Genomic DNA, 22011 nt, shown 5'->3' on the forward strand with positions numbered 1-22011 from the left:
CATGGACCACATTATGTCTTTAGTTCTTTAGGGACCAATATTTTCCTCAAGTTTTCACTTCTCTCCTGGGATTGTGCATCCACTATTGCAGAGATTTAAAAACAAAAAACAAAAAACAAAAAAACAAAAACTCCCATATCCCTGCATTTTCAACTCTGAAGGAAAACCTACTACTTGTATTTTTTATAACATCATTCTTCCTGTATCCTACTGTAAATTTTTCTGCAATTGTTTTGCCTCTAGGCTTCTATATGTCTGTATTCGAAAATTGTCAAGGATTGTTGTAACTAACATCATGTGTTGTCTCTTTGACATCTCCAAAATAAACTTTAATGTCTTCTCTTTCTCTAAAGTCTTTACTTCTAAACACCTGCTGGAAGTTTCTGTGTTAACATTTAATGGGTTCTCAATTGTAACATTTAGGTAACTGAGTTCATCAGTTTCTTCTCATCATTGTAGTTGAGAGTTTGGCCTCTGGAATTAGTTAGTATTTGATTAACTCTTACCACCATAATTCCTGACTCTAACACTTTGGGCAAGTTACTTAAAGGAATGGGAATAAGAGCATCTCTTTCACTGGGTTGTTGTGGCTGTTAATTGAGCTAATATATGTTAAGTACTTAGAATAGTGCCCAACAAAATGTAGACAGACCATAAATGTCAGCTATCATGATGTATGACCTCATAACTTCCATTTGATGCTCTGTACACTCGTCAGGCATTATTATTTTTCTTTCAGTTGACTGCTGTCCTATAAGCTATAAGTTCTGTAAGAACGAAGACCACTTCTGTCTTGTTTACTACTTACCTCCTCATGCTAAGCCCAGTACAGGGAACACAGTAGACATTCAATAAAAATGTCTGGAAATTAAACTGTTCTCTGGATAAGAACTCACAGAATATTTTCCACATTCCTCACATGCTAAGCAATAGAGTCTACCACAATGTCCTCCATCCTTTCCCACAGCCACCATCCAAATTTAGGCACTATTGAGTTTTTTTTCCCCTTATTCATCTTTTTTTTTTTTTTTTTTTTTTACATTTTTTGTTGTGAAATATAACAAATATACAGAAACGTCATAACTTTCAAAGGACGATTTAACAAGTAGTAACAGAGCAAATTTCAAAGAATCTTTTGAGTTACAGTTCCACAATTTCAGTTATTTCCTTATTGTGAAATAGAACATATATACAGAAATGAGATAACTTTCAAAGTATAGTTTAACAACTACTATAGAGCAAATTTTTAAGCATGTTATATGTTATAGTTTCACCATGTCTGTTATTTCCTTTTAGCTACTATTGTACCCTAGTATCTAAAAATTTATTTATATGAAGATTCAGTATTTGTAATCCTTTATTAAATCCTATCTTGTCAGTTGCTACCCCTCTCTCTCATTTGATCACTATCTCAATCTTCAGGGATATCTGGGCAGTGATCACCCTAACTTTTTCATACTGAAAAGAGGTGCTGACATTATGGGGAAGGGGGAAGCATATGGTTGATGTTCTTGGAGAAGCTATTGCCTCTGGGTTTTGGGACTTATCTGGCATAGGAACACTCTGGGAGATATAACTTTCTGAAAAGTAAACTTAGTGAGTGAACTTTTATAGAGCTCAGATAGGGACCCAGGTATTCTTTACTGTTTTCTGGACTACTATAGGTCAGGGCTTTGCATAATGTGGGCATCTGGAAAATCTAGCTTTAGTTTGCATAAGAGTAACCTACAGGATAGCCTCTCAAATCTATTTGACATCTCTTAGCCACTGAAACCTTATTTTGTTTCCTTTATTTTCCCCATTTTGATCAAAAAGGCATTCTCAATCCCTCAGTGCCAGGGTTAGGCTCATTCCTCAGAGTCATGTCCCATGTTGCCAGTGAGAATCATTCCCCTGGGAGTCATGTCTCATGTAGTGGGGGAGGGTAATGAGTTTATTTACAGAGTTGGGTTTAGAGAGAGAAAGGCCACATCTGAGCAACAAAAGAGGATCTCTGGAGGGGTGACTCTTAGGCACAATTATAGGTACCCTTAGCCTCCCCTTTATAGCCATAAGTTTCACTAGAGCAAGCATCAAGATCAAGGGCTTGACTTATTAAGTTAGGGGGTCCCTAATTTCACATAACATATATTTTGCACAAGATAAAACAATCCATGTCTTACATTATTTTCATTTAGTTGTAAAATCATCACTCTCAATTTTAAAGAATTATCATAACTCAAAACACCCCAAAGCTCTTCTCAGCCCCTAATTATGAGTCCCTCATATTAATGTGGTACTGGTTAGGTATTCCTATTAAATATAGTCTATAATATGTAATAAGTAGTTTTTCCCATATGCCTTTCTATTGTTAACTCTATGTACCAGTGTCATTTATATTTGCAGTGCTAATATGTGGGATAAATACCCTTAAATAACTCCTTTCAATCATGTTTGCCTTCAGTGTGGCACTATTACTTATAATCCCATTAATGAACTATCATCACCTTTGTCCATTCCCATACCTTTAAGTTCACCCTCATTAATATGTCTTTACATATTCAGTTACCATTTCTACTTCACTAGCTTCTATCTCTAGTTCCTCTATATTCTACATTATGACACTGATTTTATAGCGTCCCAACCCATTCAAGGTGGGTCTTAATCCTTTTACTGGAGTCCTTTATGAGAGGATAAAAAACAGAAAAAGCTCAGAGAGTTCAGAGAAACCCCAGAGAAGCTAAGAACAAGAGCACACCCACAGAACCTGAGAGAGAAAGCCCCTTAAGCCAGAAGCTGAAAGCTAAGCCCAGGAGAGAAAGACCAGTAGATGGTATGTGTGTGGCTTCCCATGTGACAGTGGTATCCAAGAGGTCAGCAGACTTTCTGCAGAGAAGGTATCCTCTCAGTGCTTTTAAATTTAGACATTTTCATGACCTTAGAACTACAAATTTGTAAGCAAATAAATCACCATTGCAAAAGCCAACCCATTTCTGGTATATTGCATTCTGGCAGCTTTAGCAAACTGAAACAGGAGTAAACAGATCTTTTTCCTTTGCAAAGAGGAATGCTTGTTATACAACTGGGTAAACAAAGAACCTTGCCATTATCTTTAACACTCTGTTCTGTAGCCAAGTATGTTATTGTAGAATTTTTAATCACAATTCCTATGAATTTTTGTGAAGAAAAAGGAAAATGTAATGTGGAAAATAACACCTCATCCACAGATACATAGACAATCAGAGACGATCTCAGTTCCATTTATGAAAGCACATCATTTGATCAATGCAATAAATTAGAGGCATTAACAAGAACTGCCTAAAACCTTCATTGGAGTTTGAGGAAGGTGGGCAGGGTGGGGATCCTTGTCAGTCCTTACACGTGCCCAAGAAAAAAGGAAGGAACCCTAGTGCAATATGTTATTTATTTCTGTTGTAGATTGAGGCCAAAATGAAAGAACAAGAACCATTACTTTAAAAGAACTGTGAAAATTTCTGGAAATATTTAAAACTTTACTATGTCCACAATTTTTGTCAGTCTTCCTGTTTTAATGCAGTTGTAAGTAGTAACATAGGAAAGGGCCCCAATGTAATTGTTTCAGAGAAAGAAAGGAAAAGAAGAACTGGTCAGACAATATCCCACTGCATATCTCATCATGTATGGGAAAGAGGAAACAAGTAATCTATTAGGTACTGTTATCTCTAGACAGGAATGTAATTAACCCAGAGACTCCATCTGATAATAAATAAATAAATAACAGGTTGGGGCCACATTGAGACTGAGGATGACAACGAAGTCAAAGAATAGATCTTCAAGTTTACATTGCAAATTGAAAGAACAAAAATATTAGAATAAGAATTCTTCCAAGAATTACATTATGAGGAAAAATGGAGAGAAGGAAAAGAAGTATAGTAAAAAGAGGATGAGGTGGCTTGAAAAGAGAAGAAAAACACAGCAAGGGAGACAAGGACTAAAAGAATCAATAGGCTTACTCAGTTTGTTATTCTTTTTAGGATTTTCTTCAGAGCAAGTTTGACATCTTTGTTTCTGAGGCTGTAGATAAGAGGGTTCAGCATAGGCACCACATTGGTATAAAAAACTGAGAAATGTTTCCCCTGACCTAAAGACCCAGCAGAGGATGGCTTAACATGAGTGAGCAGCCCAAATGCATAGAAAAGGCCAAGAGTTATTAAGTGGGAGCTACAGGTATTTAAGGCTTTGGTCCAGCCCTTAGCAGATGGCACATGAAGAATATTGAAAAGAATCAAAGCATAAGAGATAAAGATAATGGCACTAGATACTATGACGATTTTGCCCTCAATAATGGAAATCACAAGCTCATTGGCATAGGTGCTGCTGCAGGAGAGCTGGAGTAGGGGGAAGATGTCACACATGTAGTGGTTGATGGTGTTGGAATCACAAAATGTCAGCCTGATCATGCACCCTGTGTGAGCCATCGCACCAGCAAACCCTATCATGTACGAAGCAGACATCAGCAGAGAACACACCTGATGGGTCATGGTGATGGTGTACAGCAGGGGCTTACAGATGGCCACATAGCGGTCATAAGCCATGGCTGTCAGCACATAGCACTCAGACATAACAAAGAAGCAGAAGAAAAATAGCTGAGCCATGCATCCTGCAAAGGAGATGATGTTCCTCTGTGAATTAAAGCTCATCAGCATTTTGGGAGTAAAGACAGATGAATAGCAGAGATCAATGAAGGAGAGATTGAAGAGGAAAAAGTACATGGGAGTGTGAAGGTGGGAATAGAAGCAAATAAGTATAATTAAGCTCAAATTTCCCACCACAGTGACCACATAGTTCACCATGAACAGAAAAAACAGGGGCAGCTGGAGCTCAGGTTGACCTGTTAATCCCATGAGGATAAACTCCATCACTGAAGATACATTTTCCATGGCTATTCACTTCACACAGGAACAGTAGTAGCAGGAGTTAAGGTGATATTAGCAATGTACCCTCTGGCTTTATCTCCAGTAGGAAATCTGGATCTGCTGGTTTATAAAATGAAGATTGTCTGAGGACACAGAGCAAGGCACCCAGGAGCCTGAACTCCTGAGGAGATTCCCTGGACCTCAGAGTCCAGATTGTCCTTCCCTCTTCAGTTTCCCTTGCTGATCTTGTGGATCACTGTACAGAGGAGAGTGCTGGGAGACTTCCCAATGCCTCAGTGTTTCCTCCCTCTGACTCAGGCTTCTCCCAGAATCACATGAAGGTCTAGCATGCACCCATAGAATCCTTGATTTATGTAATTGTAGGTTTGGAGGGAAATTAGTAAGTCAGGGATGATACCTTTTCCTTGATACCTTTCTAATACTGAGCCTTGAGGACCCTCTGACCCGCTGTCCTTGGGGGTGGGGTGGGGTGGGTGGGGAGGTTTCTAATGATGAAGGAAGCTCTCATCATCAGCACCATCCTGTTTTTGATGTGCTAGAAGAGGTATTCTGGAAAATAAGCCATGATTTCAACCTCAGAATATGCATAGAAGGTCCTTTTCACTTGTAATGAAGACACCACCACCAATTCTAAGAACTCTCCAAACAGCAAGCTGGTTTGAATGGGAATGAATTTCATGTCCTATATATATGGGGAAATTGATCAGAAGTACATAAAAATATCCTCTCCCACATGATCTCATAAGTTCTGTGAGTCTCTTGAGGGGAGAGTTACTGAGCCTGTGTTTACATTCTGTCACAGACCTACCATTAGAGCCTCTGGGACTCAGTGTTCTACTCAGCTTGTATTGCACATGAGGAATTCCTAATCCCCAGTGCAGTGGACTGGTGGCCCCTTGGTGTCTCTCCACAGTATCCCCCGGATCATAAGCACAGCTCTAAACATCTAGGGGCAAGCTCAGTTGCTATTACTAGTTTTCTAGAAGGCTTTTCGATTGCATTAATAAAATATTAGACCATTGCTTTAATACTATATATGCTTGTGTATTTCAACTCAATGAGCTGTTGTAATGAAATTGCTAAGAGAGTGGATCCTCGAGTCAAAGTGAGTTTAATGAAAACTTCTCTACTTCATAAATGTGAGATTTTAGAAAGGTTAGGGACCTCCTCTGAACCTTGTATCCTCATGCAAAATGAGGCAAAAATGAGATATCTTATAGGATTGATTAGGGAATTAAAGGAATTACTTCACATAAAGTATTGTGACCATGCCTGACACATGCAAAGAACCTGATAAACGTTAGCACCCCTTCCTTTTCTCCTCTTCCGTATTCACATATATTATAGATTCTGAGCTGAGGCACTACAGATATTTTGGATGGGAAAATTCGTTGTTGTGTTGGACTGTCTATATTTTATATGATGCACAGCATCCTTGGCCTCTACCCATTAGAATTCAGTACTACTGCCCCTCACCCATTAACCTCAAAACCGAAAATACAGTTTTCTGTTCCTAAAGGGCCAGATCTATTTAAACGTCCTGAGAGTCAACAGCGACCAAGTTGGAGAAGCTCTGGTCTGTATGTATAGACGGGACCTCTGCCCTGCCTCCTGGATAGTTCAATTTTATGACTTAGGGATGCCTCAAACTCAGATGCCTCAAACTGAACTGAGCATTTTCCTGTGATTCCCAGCATGGCTCCTTCTAAGGTCATCATTGTCTAAATTATTTTCATCAATATCCAGGCAATCCCCAAATGATGTTTTCATCCTGTATTCCTTCTTCTCACTCACTACCTTCATTCAGTCTCCAATTCTTGCAGAATCTATCTCCTTGAATTCCTCCTCTGACCGTTCCCTGGCTTTACAACTTTGGTAGTCTCTGTTCAACTCAGACTTGTATTACCATCTTGGTTTTCCAAAACTTGGGAATTTGGCCTTTTTCACCCCCTCATCTGATTATTTGCACACACACACACACACACACACACACACACACACACAGACATCTTGTCGTTCTGTCCCCCTCCAATTCCTACCCACATGCTTATAATCATCACAAATTAGTTTAGACCAATATTTGTTTTCCTTTATTAATACTATTTTAAACATTATTCACAGATAATCCATCATATGTATGATCGATTTTGTTTCAAAATTAATTTTTATATTGGATTAATTTTCATACTTTAGCTTATTATTCTGTATACTTTCCCCAATTCCTTCCAACTTCTTCACCTTTTTTAAATTAACCTCCTTTCACTACTTTCAATCACTGTTATTTAGTTGAATGTATGTTCTTAAGTCTTTTCAGGAGCTTTCTATCAACTCTGGGCTTGTTATCTTCTTCTGTAACTGTGATGCACTGTAATTTATTGAGATCTTTCTTCACCATTATTCTAGGGATTCTCTTTAACCCACTCTTGAGCTTAGTCCTCCATTGCCTAAATCACATTTCTTCCTATTTCTTGATTTCTTATTCATTTTTGTACAGCACATACTACTGTGGCTTCTTTAGAAATTCTAAAGTACATGATATTCACATCTTACTGACCATGCATTATCTGAAATTGCCTTTATCATAACTTCTTATTTATCAGACATTTGTATGGGAATAGACTACTAATTCAAAATCAATTTTCCTCAGAGTTTGAGGACACTGAACCAGTTGTGAGAATCTCAAATGTTTTTCAAATTAGATAATTTTTATGCAAACTGCTTACTTTCACTCTACTCTAGAACCTTTTAAAATCTTATTTTTCTTCCATTGTTCAGAACATTCATAAAGTCTTCTGATATGTCTATTTTCTTACATTAAAGGGAGCACTGAATTATGTCTATTCTGTAAACTCATGTCTTTCAATTGTGAAATGTTTCTTAAAATATATAAATCATGACTTCTTATTGCACTTTCTGTTTTATATCTGGAACTTATTTATTCCAATGTTGGATCCTGGAATTTTTTTCTTTTTGAATTTTATTTTCTCTTTGATTTTCCATGCATTAGTATTCTCTCCAGGACACAATCTGAATGAGGTCTTCCTAGACATATATTGATTGTCATCTTTTTTACTGTCATTTTTTGTTGTCTGGTAATGATTCATTTTTTTTTTTGCAGTTTTCTTCTCCTTTCACTATATTATTTTTGTAAATTCTGGTTTGTGTATTTGATGTTAGAGGTTCTTTTTAAGTGTCTCAGCAGAGTTGCCCATACATTAACATTTAGGATTGGGGTTCAAACACCTGTCAGCATCTCTTTGTGGGTGCTTAGTGCTTGTGAAATGTCTGCCTCTCTCAGATAGCAAGATTTTAGGGGCAATGACATTAGGTTATATCGTGGCTTGTTTAGCAACCCACAAAATTGTCTTCCCATCTGCCTGAAGGATATAAGCCTGGCTTTCAGCATACTCTAAGCTGAGCTGAATGGAGGAAGAAGGCTAGGAGTGCCACCACTATGTAAAATTTCTTCTGAATACCCATGTTTCATGTAGTAAACCCACCCCAAAATATTTACCTAATTAAGAGTTTTTGGGTTTTACTTTCTGTATATTATAAACCACAAGCCTAAAAGTCTGATTATGACATAGACTTTAAGACGTTCCTCTTGTTTTTTCCCCACCTTCACCTCTACTTCCATAGTTTCCTTGTACCAACAAATTCTGAGTATATGAAAGACTATGGTATAAAACTGGTGTTTCCTTGATTTTCTCCAGTTCTTTTGTGTTTTTCCAATTCAGGTTTATTGAGATATGTTCACATACCATACATTCATCCACGCTGTACAAGCAGTTGTTCACAGTACCATCATATAGTTGTGCATTCATCACCAAACTCAATTTTTGAACATTTTCATTACTCAAAAAAAAGAATAAAAAGTAAAGAAGAGCACCCAAAACATCCCCTCTCATTTATTATTCATTCCATTTTTGTTCCCATTTTTCTACTCATCCATCCATACACTGGATAAAGGGAGTATGAGCCACAAGGTTTTCACAATCACACGGTCACACCAAGTAAGCTACACAGTTATACAGTCATCTTCAAAAATCAAGGCTACTAGGTCACAGTTCAACAGTTTCAAGAATTTCCTTCTGGCTATTTCACTATACAAAAAAGTAAAAAGGGATATCTATATAGTACATAAGAATACCCTCAATAATGAACTCTTGGCTCCATTTGAAATCTCTCAGTGACTGAAACATTATTTTGTTTCATTTCTCTTCCCACTTTTGGTCAAGAAAACTTTCTGAATCCCATGATGCCAGGTCTAGGCTCATCCCCAGGAGTCATGTTCCCCATTACCAGGGATATTTACACCCCTAGGAGTCATGTTGCATGTTAGGGGGAGGGCAGTGAGTTCACCTGCTGAGTGGGCTTGGAGAGAGAGAGGCCACATCTGAGCAACAAAAGAGGTTCTCTGGGGGAGACTCTTAGGCACAATTATAAGTAGGTTTAGCCTCTCCTTTGTCATAATAAGCTTCATAAGGGTAAGCCCCAAGATTGAGGGCTCAACCTTCTAAATTGATAGTCCTCAATGGTTGTGAGAGTATCAGTAATTCCCCAGATGTGGAAGTTTAATATTTCCACATTTTTCACCAGTTCCTTGGGGTGGGGGGGTTGCAAATACATTTTTATTCTCAGCCAAAATTACTTTGGGATATATCAAGGTTTCACACTAACTTGTATGAAACAACTAGATCTCACTGCCTATTCAAAGTTCCTTATAATTATGGTGTTTGAATAAAGTGACCATGCAAGTTAAATTATTTAGTGTGCTACAGGAAATACAGATTTTGCACCAAATAAACATCTCTTCCTTTTGTCTCACACAGAAGTTGAAGTTTTAAAACACAGTCAATACTGTCGTTTACACTTTGGCCTGATTTGCCTTAGTCTTTGCCAGATCCATTTCATTCATATCTCTAATTGAAGTCTGAAATCTTTTTCAGCTTTTTTTTTTTTTTTTTTTAACAGTTTCTGTAAGGGGTAATACTGATATTCATAGTCGCTGAATTCTAGCTCTGAGTCTCTGGTATCACACAGATATTCAAAGTTCCAGGGATTGACTAGGTTACACACAAAGAGCTCAGCATCTCAAAATTTAGAAATAGCCACTACAACTCAGGAATAGATGTGAATGCTGTAAGAGCTTACAGTCTAGGTACCTTTACTATAATTGTTCCCCTGTTAACTTGTGGTATAAGATTCAATTCTCAGAGTTTACACATTAGTAAGTCCATATTAGTAAGGTGTTATAATGTTGATCTTTTACTTTCTGGCTTATTTCACTCAAAATGCCATCCACAAGATCCATTCACCTAGTTACGTGTCTCACAACTTCATTCCTTCTTGCATCCACTCAGTATCCTGTTGTGTGCATAAACCACAGTTCAACATTCCATTCATCTGTTGCTGTACACTTAGGCTGCCTCCATCCATTGTAAATCATGAATACTGCCACCATAAACACCAGTGTGCAAATGTCCATTCATATTCCTGCTCTCACTCGTTCCAAGTATATACCCAATAATGAGCTTGCAGGACCTTATGGCAGCCACATACTTAGCTTCTTCTGGAACCACCACACTGTCCTCCAGATGGGCGGGAACATTCTACTACCCCACCAACAGTAGGTAGGTATATCCCTCTCTCCTTGTTTTCTCCAGCACTTGTATATCTCTATTTATTTTTCCCCTGCAATTTTATAGACATATTCATATACCATATAATCATCCAAGGGGTATAATCAGTTCACAATATCATTATATAGTTGTCTTTCTGTTGTTGAGTTGTAGATAGCCTTTATATATTCTGAATATTATACCTTTATCTAATACGAGGTTTCCAAATATTGTCTCACATTGTGTAGGTTGTCTCTTTACTTTCCTGACAAAGTCCTCTGATGTGCAGATGCATTCAGTTTTGAGGATATCCCATTTATCTATTTCTTCTTTCATTGTTCATGCTTAGGGTGTAGGATCTAGGAAACCACATCATACTACAAGATCTTTAGAATATTTCCCCACATTTTCTTCTAAAAGTTTTATGGTCTTAGCTCTACTGTTTAGGTCCTTAATCTATTTTGAGTTAATTTTAGTATAAGGATGATATAGGTGTCCTCTTTCATTCTTCTGGATATAGATATTTTCTTCTTGAAGCACTATTTGTTGAAGAGGCTGCTCTGTCCCAGTTGAGTTGACTTGACTGCCTTATCAGAAATCAATTGGCCATAGATAAGGAGGTCTGTTTCTGAACACTCAATTCGATTCCATTGCTCAGTATATCTAACTTCATGAGAGTACCATGCTGTTTTGACAACTACAGTTGTCATATGCTTTAAAGTCAGGTAGTGTGAGACCTCCCACTTCATTCCTCTTAGGATTATTTTCAGCTATTTGGGTCACCTTACCTTCCAAATAAATTTGATTATTAGATTTTCTATTTCTGCAAAGTAAGGTATTTGGATTTTAATTGGTATTGCTTTGAATCTATAAATCAAGTTGGGTACAATTGACATCTTAACTATATTTAGTCTTCCAATCTGTGAACACAGTATGTCCCTCTATTTATTTGGTATGTCCTTCCATTTATTTAGGTCTTCCTTGATTTATTTTAGCAATGTTTTGTTGTTTTCTATGTATTGGTCTTTTATGTTCTTGGATAACTTTATTCCTAAATATTTGAATCTTTTGATTGTTATAACAGGAATTTTTTTCTTGATTTTCTCCTCAGATTGCACATTACTAGTATATAGAAACGCTACTGATATTTTCGTGTTGATTGTGTATCCTGCCACTTCACTGTACTCGTTTGTTTCCTTCAGTAGATATGCTGTAAATTTTTTGGTGTTTTCAACATATAGTATCTTGTCATCTGCAAACAGTTAAAATTTTACATTTCCTTTCTAATTTGGATGCCTTTTATTTCTTTCTCATGCCTAATTGCTCTAACTAGAACTTTCAGCACAATATTGACTAACAGTGGTGACAGTGGACATCCTTGTCTTAGTTCTGATCTTAGTTGGAAAGCTTTCAGTCTTTCCCCATTGAGTATGATGTTAGCTGTGTGTTTTTCATATATTCCCTTTAACTTGTTGATGAAGTTTCCTGCTCTTCCTATCATGTGCATAGTTTTCACCAACAAAGGATCCTGAATTTTCTCAAATGCCTTTTCTGCCTCAATGAAAATGATGAGGTTTTTCTCCTTTGATTTATTGATGTGATGATGTATTACATTAATTGAGCTGCTTATTTTGAACCAACACTGCATACCTGGATAAAACCCACTTGGTCATGCTGTATAATTCTTCTCATGTGCCACTGGATTCAATTTGCAAGTATTTTATTGAGGATTTTTGCATCTATATTCATTAAAGCAATTGGTCTGTAATTTTCTTATAAGTTATTTGTCTGGCTGTGGTATTTGGGTGATGCTGGCATCAAAGAATGTGTTCAGTAGCTTTCCCTCCTCTTCAGTTTCTTCAGAGAGTTTGAGTAGGATTGATTCTAATTCTTTCTTGTATGCTTGGTAGAACTCACATGTGAGTCCATGTGTTCATGGACCTTTCTTTTTGGGGAGATTTTTGGTGACTGGTTGAACTTCCTTACTTGTGAATAGTTTGTTGGTGTCTGTTTCTCCTTGAGTCGATGTTGGTTGTTTATGCTTTTCTAGGAAGTTGTCCATTTTGTCAGAGTTGTCTAGTTTGCTAGCATATAGCAGCTCATGGTATCCTGTCATTATCTCCTTTATTTCTGCAGGGTCCGTCATTGTGTTCCCTCTCCCATTTCTGATTTTATTTATTTGTGTCCTGTCTTTTTTTGTCAGTGTAGCTAAGGGTCCATCTATTTTATTAATGTTCTCAAAGAACCAACCTCTGGTTTTCTTGATTCTATTGTTTACATGTTCTCAATTTCATTTATTTCTTCTCTAATCTTGTTATTTCTTTATTCTGTTTGCTTTGGAAATAGTTTGCTGTTTTTTCTGTAGTTCTGTCAGGTGAGCATTTAAGTCCTCGAATTTTGCTCCTCATTCTTTGTTAAACTAGGTGTTTAGGGCAATACATTTCCCTCTCTGCATTGCCTTTGCTGCATCCCATAAGTTTTGATTTGTTGTGTTCTCATTTTCATTGGCCTCGAGATACTTTCTGATTTCTCTTGCAATTTCTTCATTGACACACTTGTTAAGAATGTGTTGTTTAGCCTCCATATTCTTGTGAATTTTCCCACCTTCTGCCTGTTACTGGTCTCCAACTTCATTCTGTATACAAAACACTTTCTTGGATCATAATTTAGATCTTTTTAAATTTATTGAGACCTGCTTTGTGACCCAACATGTCATCTGTCCTGGAGAATGATCCATGAGCACTTGAGAAAAATGTGTATCCTGCTGTTTGGGGTGAAATGATCTGTAAATGTCTCAAGTCGAGTTCTTTTACCATATTATTCAAGATCTGTTTCCCTTTGGATCCTCTGTCTAGATGTTTATCCACTGATGACAGTGGTGTATGGAAGTCTCCAACTATTATTGTAAAAATGCCTACTTTTCTTTCAGTGTTGTCAGTGATTGCCTCATGTATTTTGGGGCACTGTATCTCAGAAAAATCCTTTTTTTCAACCATTTTTGGTTTTGGGGTCTTGGGTCTAAATTGAGTCTCTTTTAGAGAGCATATATAGTGATCCTGTTTTTTTTTTAAATCCATTCTGCTTGTTTATGTCCTGGGATTGGGGAGTTTACTCTATTAACATTTAATGTGATTATTAAGGCAGTACATTCTTCAACTATTTTACCTTTGGATTTTTATGTCATAAATTATTTTTTTCTCTCTTTTTACCAATTTAGTTTCCCTTTCTGATAGTCATCCTCTCTATTCACTTCTCCAAACCTATCTCTCCTTTCTTTTCCTGTCTCCCTGTGGTACTCACTTTGGAATTTCTGGTAGAGCTTCTCTCTTGTTCACAAACTCTGCATCTGTAAATATTTTAAACACTCCCTCATTTTTTTTAAATTGAGTTTTATTGAAATCTTTTCACATACCATACAGTCATCCATGGTAAACAATCTGTTCACAGTACGATCATATAGTTATGCATTCATCACCAGAATATATTTCTGAACATTTTCCTTACATCGGAAAGAATCAGAATAAGAGTAAAAAAATAAAAGTAAAAAAAGAACACCCAAACCATCTCCCCTCATCCCACCCTGTTTGTCATTTAGTTTTTATCCCCATTTTTATACTCATCCATCCATACACTAGATAAAGGGAGTGTGATCTACAAGTTTTTCACAAGCACACTGTCACCCCTTGTAATCTACATTATTATATAATCATCTTCAGGTCAACTCCCCCTCATTTTTGAAGGACAGTTTTACTGGATATAGGATTCTTGGTTGGCAGTGTTTGGCAGTTTTTATCCTGCAATATCTTAAATATATCATACCACTCCCTTCTCACCTCCATGGTTTCTGCTGTGAAATTCACACTTGGTCTTATTGAGCTTCCCTTGTATGTGAAGGACTGTTTTGCTCTTGCTGCTTTCAGAATTCTCTCTTTGTATTTGACATTTCACAATGTGATTAGTAAGTGTCTTGGATTATATGTATTTGGATTTATTCTGTTTGGGGTATGCTGTACTTCTTGGAACTGTTATTTTTTAAGTCTTTCATAAAAGTCAGGAAATTTTCATTGATTATTTCCTTCATCATCCTTTCTGCCCCTTTACCCTTACCCTTCCCTTCTCCTTCTGGGACACCTATAACACATATACTCACACACTTCATATTTTTTACAATCCCCTGAGCCCCTGCTCATATTTTTCCAATCTTTTCCCTATTCTTTGGTATGTAGGATTTCAGGTGTCCTGTACTCTAGTTCACTAGTCCTTTCTTCTGCCTCTTCAAATCTGCTGTTGTATGTCTCCATTGTGTATTTCATCTCTTCTGTTATACCTTTCATTCCCATAAGTGCTACCACTTGTTTTTTCAAGCTTTCTAGTTCTTCTGTATGGTAACCAAGTGTCTTTTGTATATTCTTCATATCTTTTGCCACATTTTCCTTCAGCTCATTGAATTGATTTATAAGATTTGAAGTTCTTTAATTAGTTTTTTGAATGACTGCATCTCATTTAATGTGTTCAATTGTTTCTTTCACTTGACCATAACTTCATGCTTCCTGGTATGATTTGTCATTTTTTGCTGGTGTCTAGGCATCTGATTCTCTTGATTAGTTTATTCCAGAAGTTGTTTTCACTCTTTAGCCTGTGGTTTTCTTGTTTGGCTTTATTCTCTATCTCTTCCTTGACATTTGGTTCACATTATTCTAGACATCTAGCATAGCTTCTGTTTGATCAGAATTTTTCAACTCTTTTTTTTTTCTTGTTCTTGCCCTGTGTATATGGAAGTTATCACACCCCAAGGAGAAAGTGCTCTTTTCTGTCTTCTACCTCAGAGAAAGCTAATCTGCTGTTTTTTGGTTTTTCTTTGCTTTTGTTTTTCTGCTTCTATTCGATTTTTTAAAATTCATATTTATTGAGATATATTCACATGCCATGCAATCATCCATGATGTAAAATTAATTGTTCACAGTACCATCATATAGTTGTGCATTCATCACCCCAATCTACTTTTGAACATTTTCCTTACACCAGAAATAGAAATAAAAAATAAAAGTAAAAAAAGAACACCCAAGTCATCACCCCCATCCCACCCTATTTTTCATTTAGTTTTTCTCCCCATTTTTCTACTCATCCATTCATACACTGGATAAAGGGAGCGTGATCCACAAGGTTTTCACAATCACACTGTCACTCCTTGTAAACTACATAGTTATATAGACATCTTTAAGAGTCAAGGCTACTGGTTGCAGTTTGATAGTTTTGGGTATTTACTTCTAAGTATTCCAGTACACTAAAACCTAAAAACTAAAACCTATGTAGTACATAAGAATGCCCACCAGAGGGACCTCTTGACTCCATTTGAAATCTCTTAGCCACTGAAACTTTATTTTGTTTCATTTCACTTCCCCCTTTTGGTCAAGAAGATGATCTCAATCCCATGATGTGGGATCCAGGTTCATCCACAGGAGTCATATCCTGCATTGCCACAGAGATTTACACCCCTGGGAGTCAGGTCCCATGTAGGGAGAAGGGCAGAAAGTTCACCTGCCACGTTGACTTAGCTAGAGAGAGAGGGCCACATCTGAGCAACAAAGAGGAAGTCAGGGGGAGACTTGTAGGTGCAATTATAAGCCAGTTTAGCCTCTCCTTTGCAGCAACAAGCCTCATAAGGGCAAGCCCCAAGATAGAGGGCTCAGCATACCAAGCCATCAGTCTTCAGTGTTGGTGAGAACATCAGCAACAAACCAGGTGAGGAAGTCCAACACTTCCGCATTTTCTCCCAGCTTCTCAGAGGGGGCCTTGCATATATATTTTTATTCTCTGAACAAATTACTTTGGGATATGTTGCTATTTCACACTAACCTATACAACCCAACCAGACCTCACTTCCAATTCAAAGTTCCATGTAAATATGGTATTTGAACAAGCTGGTGGAACAAGTTAAATTGTTGAGTGAACTATAGAAAACATAGATCCTGCACCAAATAAAACATCTCTCCCTTGGTCTTACATGGAAGTTGAAGTTTTAAAACACAGTCAGTATGGTACTTTACTGTTTAGTCCAATTTGCCCTAGTCCTAAACAGATCTGCCTCATTCATATCACTAATTGAAGTCTGGACTCTTTTTCAACTTTTTTAACAGTTGCTGTATGCACAAACACTGACCTGCGGAGCTCTACCTCTGAGTTTCAGGTGTCGCACAGATACCCAATGTTTCAGAGACCGATCAGGTTATAGACAAAGGGATCAGCATCTCAGAATTTGCAGACAGACATTACAATTCAGTAATATATATGACTGCTATAAGAACTTACAGTCTAGGGACCATTACAATAAGCATTTCCCTGATAAGCTGTGCTCTAAGATTCCAATTATGAGTTTACAAATGGTAGTTAGTCCATGTTGGTGAGGCATTATAGTGTTTGCCTTTGTTTCTAGTGTACTTCACTCAAAATGCTGTCCACAGCATCCTTTCATCTCACTGTGTGTCTCACAGCTCCACTCCTTGCAGTTGCTCAGTATTCCATTGTATGCATGCACCACAGTTCACCATTCGGTTGCTCAGTCAGTGTACTCTTAGGCCACCTCCATCTGTTGCAGATCATGAATACTACCTCCATAAACATCAGGGTGCAAATGTGGATTCATATCCCTGCTCTCAGATCTTCCAGGTATATACCCCATAATGAGGTTGCAGAACCTTACGGCACCCACATACTTAGCTTCCTGTGGAACCACCACACTGTCTTCCAGAAAGGCTACACCATTCTGCCTCCTCACCAACAGTAAATAGGTACATCCCTCTCTCCATGTTTTCTCAAGCACTATTATCCCTATTTATATATTTCCTACAATTTTATAGAAATAAATTCACATACCATATAATTATCCATTGTGTACAATCATTTAAGGAATCTATACTTGTGCATTTATCACCAGTGTCAGCACTTGAACTTGATGATTACTATGAAAAAAAGGGTTTTTTTAAGAATAAAAAAAGATAATATCATACAATACAATAGTAAGGTCAGACAACACCACCACCAAGAATCCCATATCCGTCCCTTATATCCCCCCTGTTATACACATTTGGCTTTGGTGTATTGCCTTTGTTACATTAAATGGAAGCATATAACAATGTTATTGTTGATCATAGACTACATTTTGCTTTGATTGTATTTTTTTCCCTAATACCATCTGTTTTTCAACACTTTGCATGGTTGACATTCATTTGTTCTCCCACATGCAAGAACAGTTTTATATTTGTACATTTAGTCACAATCATTAACCACTCCAGTTTTTGCTAATTTATTACAGTCCCAGTCTTTATTGTCTATTTTTATCTCTGGTGTCATACATGCCGTTAGCCCTCCTCTTTCAGCTTTACTCACAGACATCTTTGTTCAGTGTACTTACAATATTGTGCTACCATCACACAGTATTATGCTACCTATTTCTGGATCTATACAATCAAGCCTGTTGAACATTCTTAGTCCTTCAGCATCAAATGCCCAATCTCTACCTTCTTTCTATCTACTGAGAGCCTGTGTTAGCAACTTTTAACTCTCAAATTTTGCTCATTAATTTTTACTTCGTATTAGTAAGACCATACATTATTAGTCCTTTTATTTCTGGCTAACATCATTCAACATAAAGTCCTCAAGGTTCATCCATGTTAGTATATGTTCCCTAACTTTGTTCTGTCTTACAGCTGTGTAATATTCCATCATGTGTATATACCACAGTTTATTTATCCACTCTTCTGTTGAAGGACATTTGGGCTGTTTCCATCTCTTGGCAATTGTTAAGTTGTGCCACTATAAACATCAGTTTACAAATGTCCGTTCATGTCTTAGCTTTCAGTTCCTCCGAAGTATATACCTAGCAATACCTTTTAATGCAATAGCTGGGTCATATGAAAAATCAATACTTAGCTTCCTGAGGAACCTCCACACTGTCTTCCAGAGTGATTGCACCATTCTACATTTCCACCAACAATGAATAAGTGTGCCTCTTTCTCCACATCCTCTCCAGCACTTGTAATTTTCTGTTTTTTTTTTTTTTTTTTTTTGTGTGTGTGTGTGTTTTTTGATAATGGCCATTCTGGTAAGTGTGAGATGATACCTCATTTTGGTTTTGATTTGCATTTCCCTAATAGTAAATTTGAACATTTTTTCCATTTGTTTTTGAGCCATTTTATTTCCTCTTCAGAAAAGTGGCGATGTTTTTTGCCCATTTTTTTAATTGGGTTGTCTTCCTGTTGAGTTGTAGGATCACTTTATATATTCTGGATATTAAACCCTTATCTGATATGTAGTTTCTAAGTATTGTCTCCCAATGTGTAGGCTGCCTTTTTACTTTTCTGACAAAGTTCACAAAACTTTAATTCTGAGGAGATACCGTTTGTCTATTTCTTCTTTGGTTGCTTGCAATTTGGGTGTAAGGTCTAGGAAACCACCTCCTATCATAAGATTATGTAGGGCAATATCTTAAAGATCTTGTAAGAGTCATATAGTCTTAGTGCTAATGTTTAGGTCTTGATCCAATTGGAGTTAATTTTTGTATAAGGTGTGAGATAGGAGTCCTCTTTCATTCTTCTGGAAATGGATATCCAGTTCTCCAAACACCATTCATTGAAGAGGCTGCTCTATTCCAGATGCTTTGGCTTGACTGCTTTATCAAAGATCAGTTGTCCATAGATGCAAGGGTCTATTTCTGAACACTAAAATCAATTCCATTGGTAGGTATATCTGTCCCTATGCCAGTACCATGCTGTTTTGAGCACTGTAGCTTTTTAATGTTTCAAAGTCAGGTAGTGTGAGACCTCCCACTTTGTTCCTCTTTCTCAAGACATTTTTGCATATCTGGGGCAACTTTCCCTTCCAAATAAATTTGGTTATTGGTTTTTCTATTCCTGCAAAGTAAGTTGTTGGGATTTTAAATGGTATTTCATTGAATCTATGAATCAGTTTAGGTAGAATTGACATTATATTTAGTCTTCTAATTCATGAGCATGGTATGTTCTTCCATTTTTTTTTAGGTTCTGTTTGATTTCTTTTAGCAGTTTCTTGTAGTTCTCTCTGTATGGGTCCTTTGTGGCCTTGGTTAAGTTTATTCCTAAATACTTGAAATTTTTGGTTGCTATTATAAATGCAATTTATTTCTTGATTTCCTCTTGTTGCACATTACTTGTGAACAGGAACACTACGGATTTCTGCATGTTGATCTTGTAGCTTGCAGCTTTGCTATAGATGTTTCTGGATTTTCTACATATAGAATGTCATCTGCAAACAGTGAAAGTTTTACTTCTTCCTCTCCAATTTGGATGCGTTTTATTTCTTTTTCTTCCCGAATTGCTCTAACTAGAACTTCCAGCACAATGTTGAATAACAGTGGTGACAGTGGGCATCCCTATCTTTTTCCTGATCTTAGAGGGAAAGTTTTCAGTCTTTCTCTGTTGAGTATGATGTTAGCTGTGGGTTTTTTATATATTGCCTTTGTCATATTAAGAAAGTTCTATTCTATTCCTATCCTTAGAAGTTTTTTTTTCATCAATAAAGGATGTTGAATTTTGTCAGATGCCTTTTATGCATCAATTGAGATGCTCATGTGGTTTTTATGCTTTGATTTATTGATGTGGTGTATTACATTAATTGATCTTCTTGTGTTGAACCAGCCTTGTATACCTGGAATAAATCCCACCTGTTCTTGGTGTCCAATTGTTTTACTGTGCTGCTGGATTTGATATGTGAGTATTTTGTTGAGGATTTTTGCATCTATATTCATTAAAGAGTTTGGTCTATAATTTTCTTTTTTTGTAGTATCTTCATCTGACTTTGGTATTAGGGTGATGTTGGAGTCATAGAATATACATGTGAAGCCATCTGGTCCTGGGCTTTTCCTTTTGGGCAGCTTTTTGATGACTGACTCAATCTCTTTGCTTGTGATTGGTTTGTTGAGGTCATCTATTTCTTCTTGAGTAAATGTTGGTTGTTTATGCTTTTCTAGGAAGTTGTCCATTTTGTCTAAGTTGTTTAGTTTATTAGCATATAGTTGCTTGTAATATCTTACTCATTGTCTCCTTTATTTCTGCAGGATCAGTACTTATGTCTCCTTTCCCATTTCTGATTGTATTTATTTGCATGCACTTTTTTTTTTTGTTAGGCTTGCTAGGGGTCCATCAATTTTATTGATTTTCTCAAAGAACCAACTTCTGGTTTTGTTGATTTTCTTTACTGTTTTCCTGTTCTCAGTTTCATTTATTTATGTTCGAATCTTGGTTATTTCTTTCCTTCTGTTAGCTTTGGGGTTAGTTTGCTGCTTTCTCTAGTTCTTCAAGGTGAGTGGTTAATTCCTCTATTTTTGCTCTCTTTTCTCTTTTAATATAGGTGTTTAGTGCAATGAATTTCCCTTTCAGCACCACCTTTTGCTGCATCCCATAAGTTTTGATATATTGTGTTTTCACTGTTTCAAAGTATTTACTAATTTCTCTTGTAATTTCTTCCTTTACCCACTGGTATTCCAAGAGTGTGTTGTTTAGCCTCCATATATTTGTGAATTTTACAACCTTCTGCCTGTTATTTACTTCCAACTTCATTCCACTGTGATCCAAGAAAGTGTTTTGTATAATATCAATATTTTTAAATTTGTTGAGACTTGCTTTGTGACCCAACATGTGGTCTATCCTAGAGAATGATCCCTGAGAATGTGAGAAAAATGTGTATCCTGCTATTGTGGGGTGTAGTGATCTATAAATGTCTGTCAAGTCTAGTTCATTGATCATACAAGTCAACATCTCCATTTCCTTATTGATCCTCTGTCTAGATCTTCTGTCCATTAATAAGAGTGGTGTACTGAGGTCTCCAACTATTATTGTAGAGGTATCTGCTTCTCCTTTCAAGTCAGGGACATTTTACATAATAATTAGTATCCTTAAAAGAGTGAATGTCATTCAAGACAATGAAGACAGATAGTTGTCCCAAAATGGAGAAAATTATGTAAAAAAGACATAAGTAAATGCATTCTATGACCCTGGATTGTCTCATGTATAAAGGGGGGGGGGGGCATGATTGGAACACTTCTTTACTTTGAATAAGATCTGAATATTTAAAAAATATATTTTCTGGTTTTGATAATGGTAGTGTAGCTACATAAGGAAGCAGGGGAAGAACAGAGGAATTCTGTATACAATTTGTATTATTTTGGTTACATATTGGACAGCAAAAATCAAATTCTACTTGTAGTTATTGTATTTCATTATTATTTGTAATAATACACACTTTATTATTGTTATTGAGACAAGATAATCCACTCCAACAATTTCTTGTCCACCAAGAACAATTGACATTCTAAATAGATAAAGCATGGGAAGCATTACAGAAATAGGGAAGAGCAGCCTCTACCCTAAAAATGTTTTTACTGAAGCCATCTCATTAAGGTAATATTCATGTGTCTCTAGGAATATACTTCATTATCATTAATATAAAACTATTTATTTCAT

General features: G+C 36.7%; 1 pseudogene; it reads right to left on the reverse strand.

The window, feature by feature from the left end:
• Positions 1-3971: 3971 nt before the first annotated feature.
• LOC119537377 overlaps positions 3972-22011 on the reverse strand; it is a 31158-nt pseudogene continuing 13118 nt past the window's right edge.

This window comes from Choloepus didactylus, chromosome 6 (assembly GCF_015220235.1).
Source record: "Choloepus didactylus isolate mChoDid1 chromosome 6, mChoDid1.pri, whole genome shotgun sequence".
Classification (NCBI taxonomy): domain Eukaryota; kingdom Metazoa; phylum Chordata; class Mammalia; order Pilosa; family Megalonychidae; genus Choloepus; species Choloepus didactylus.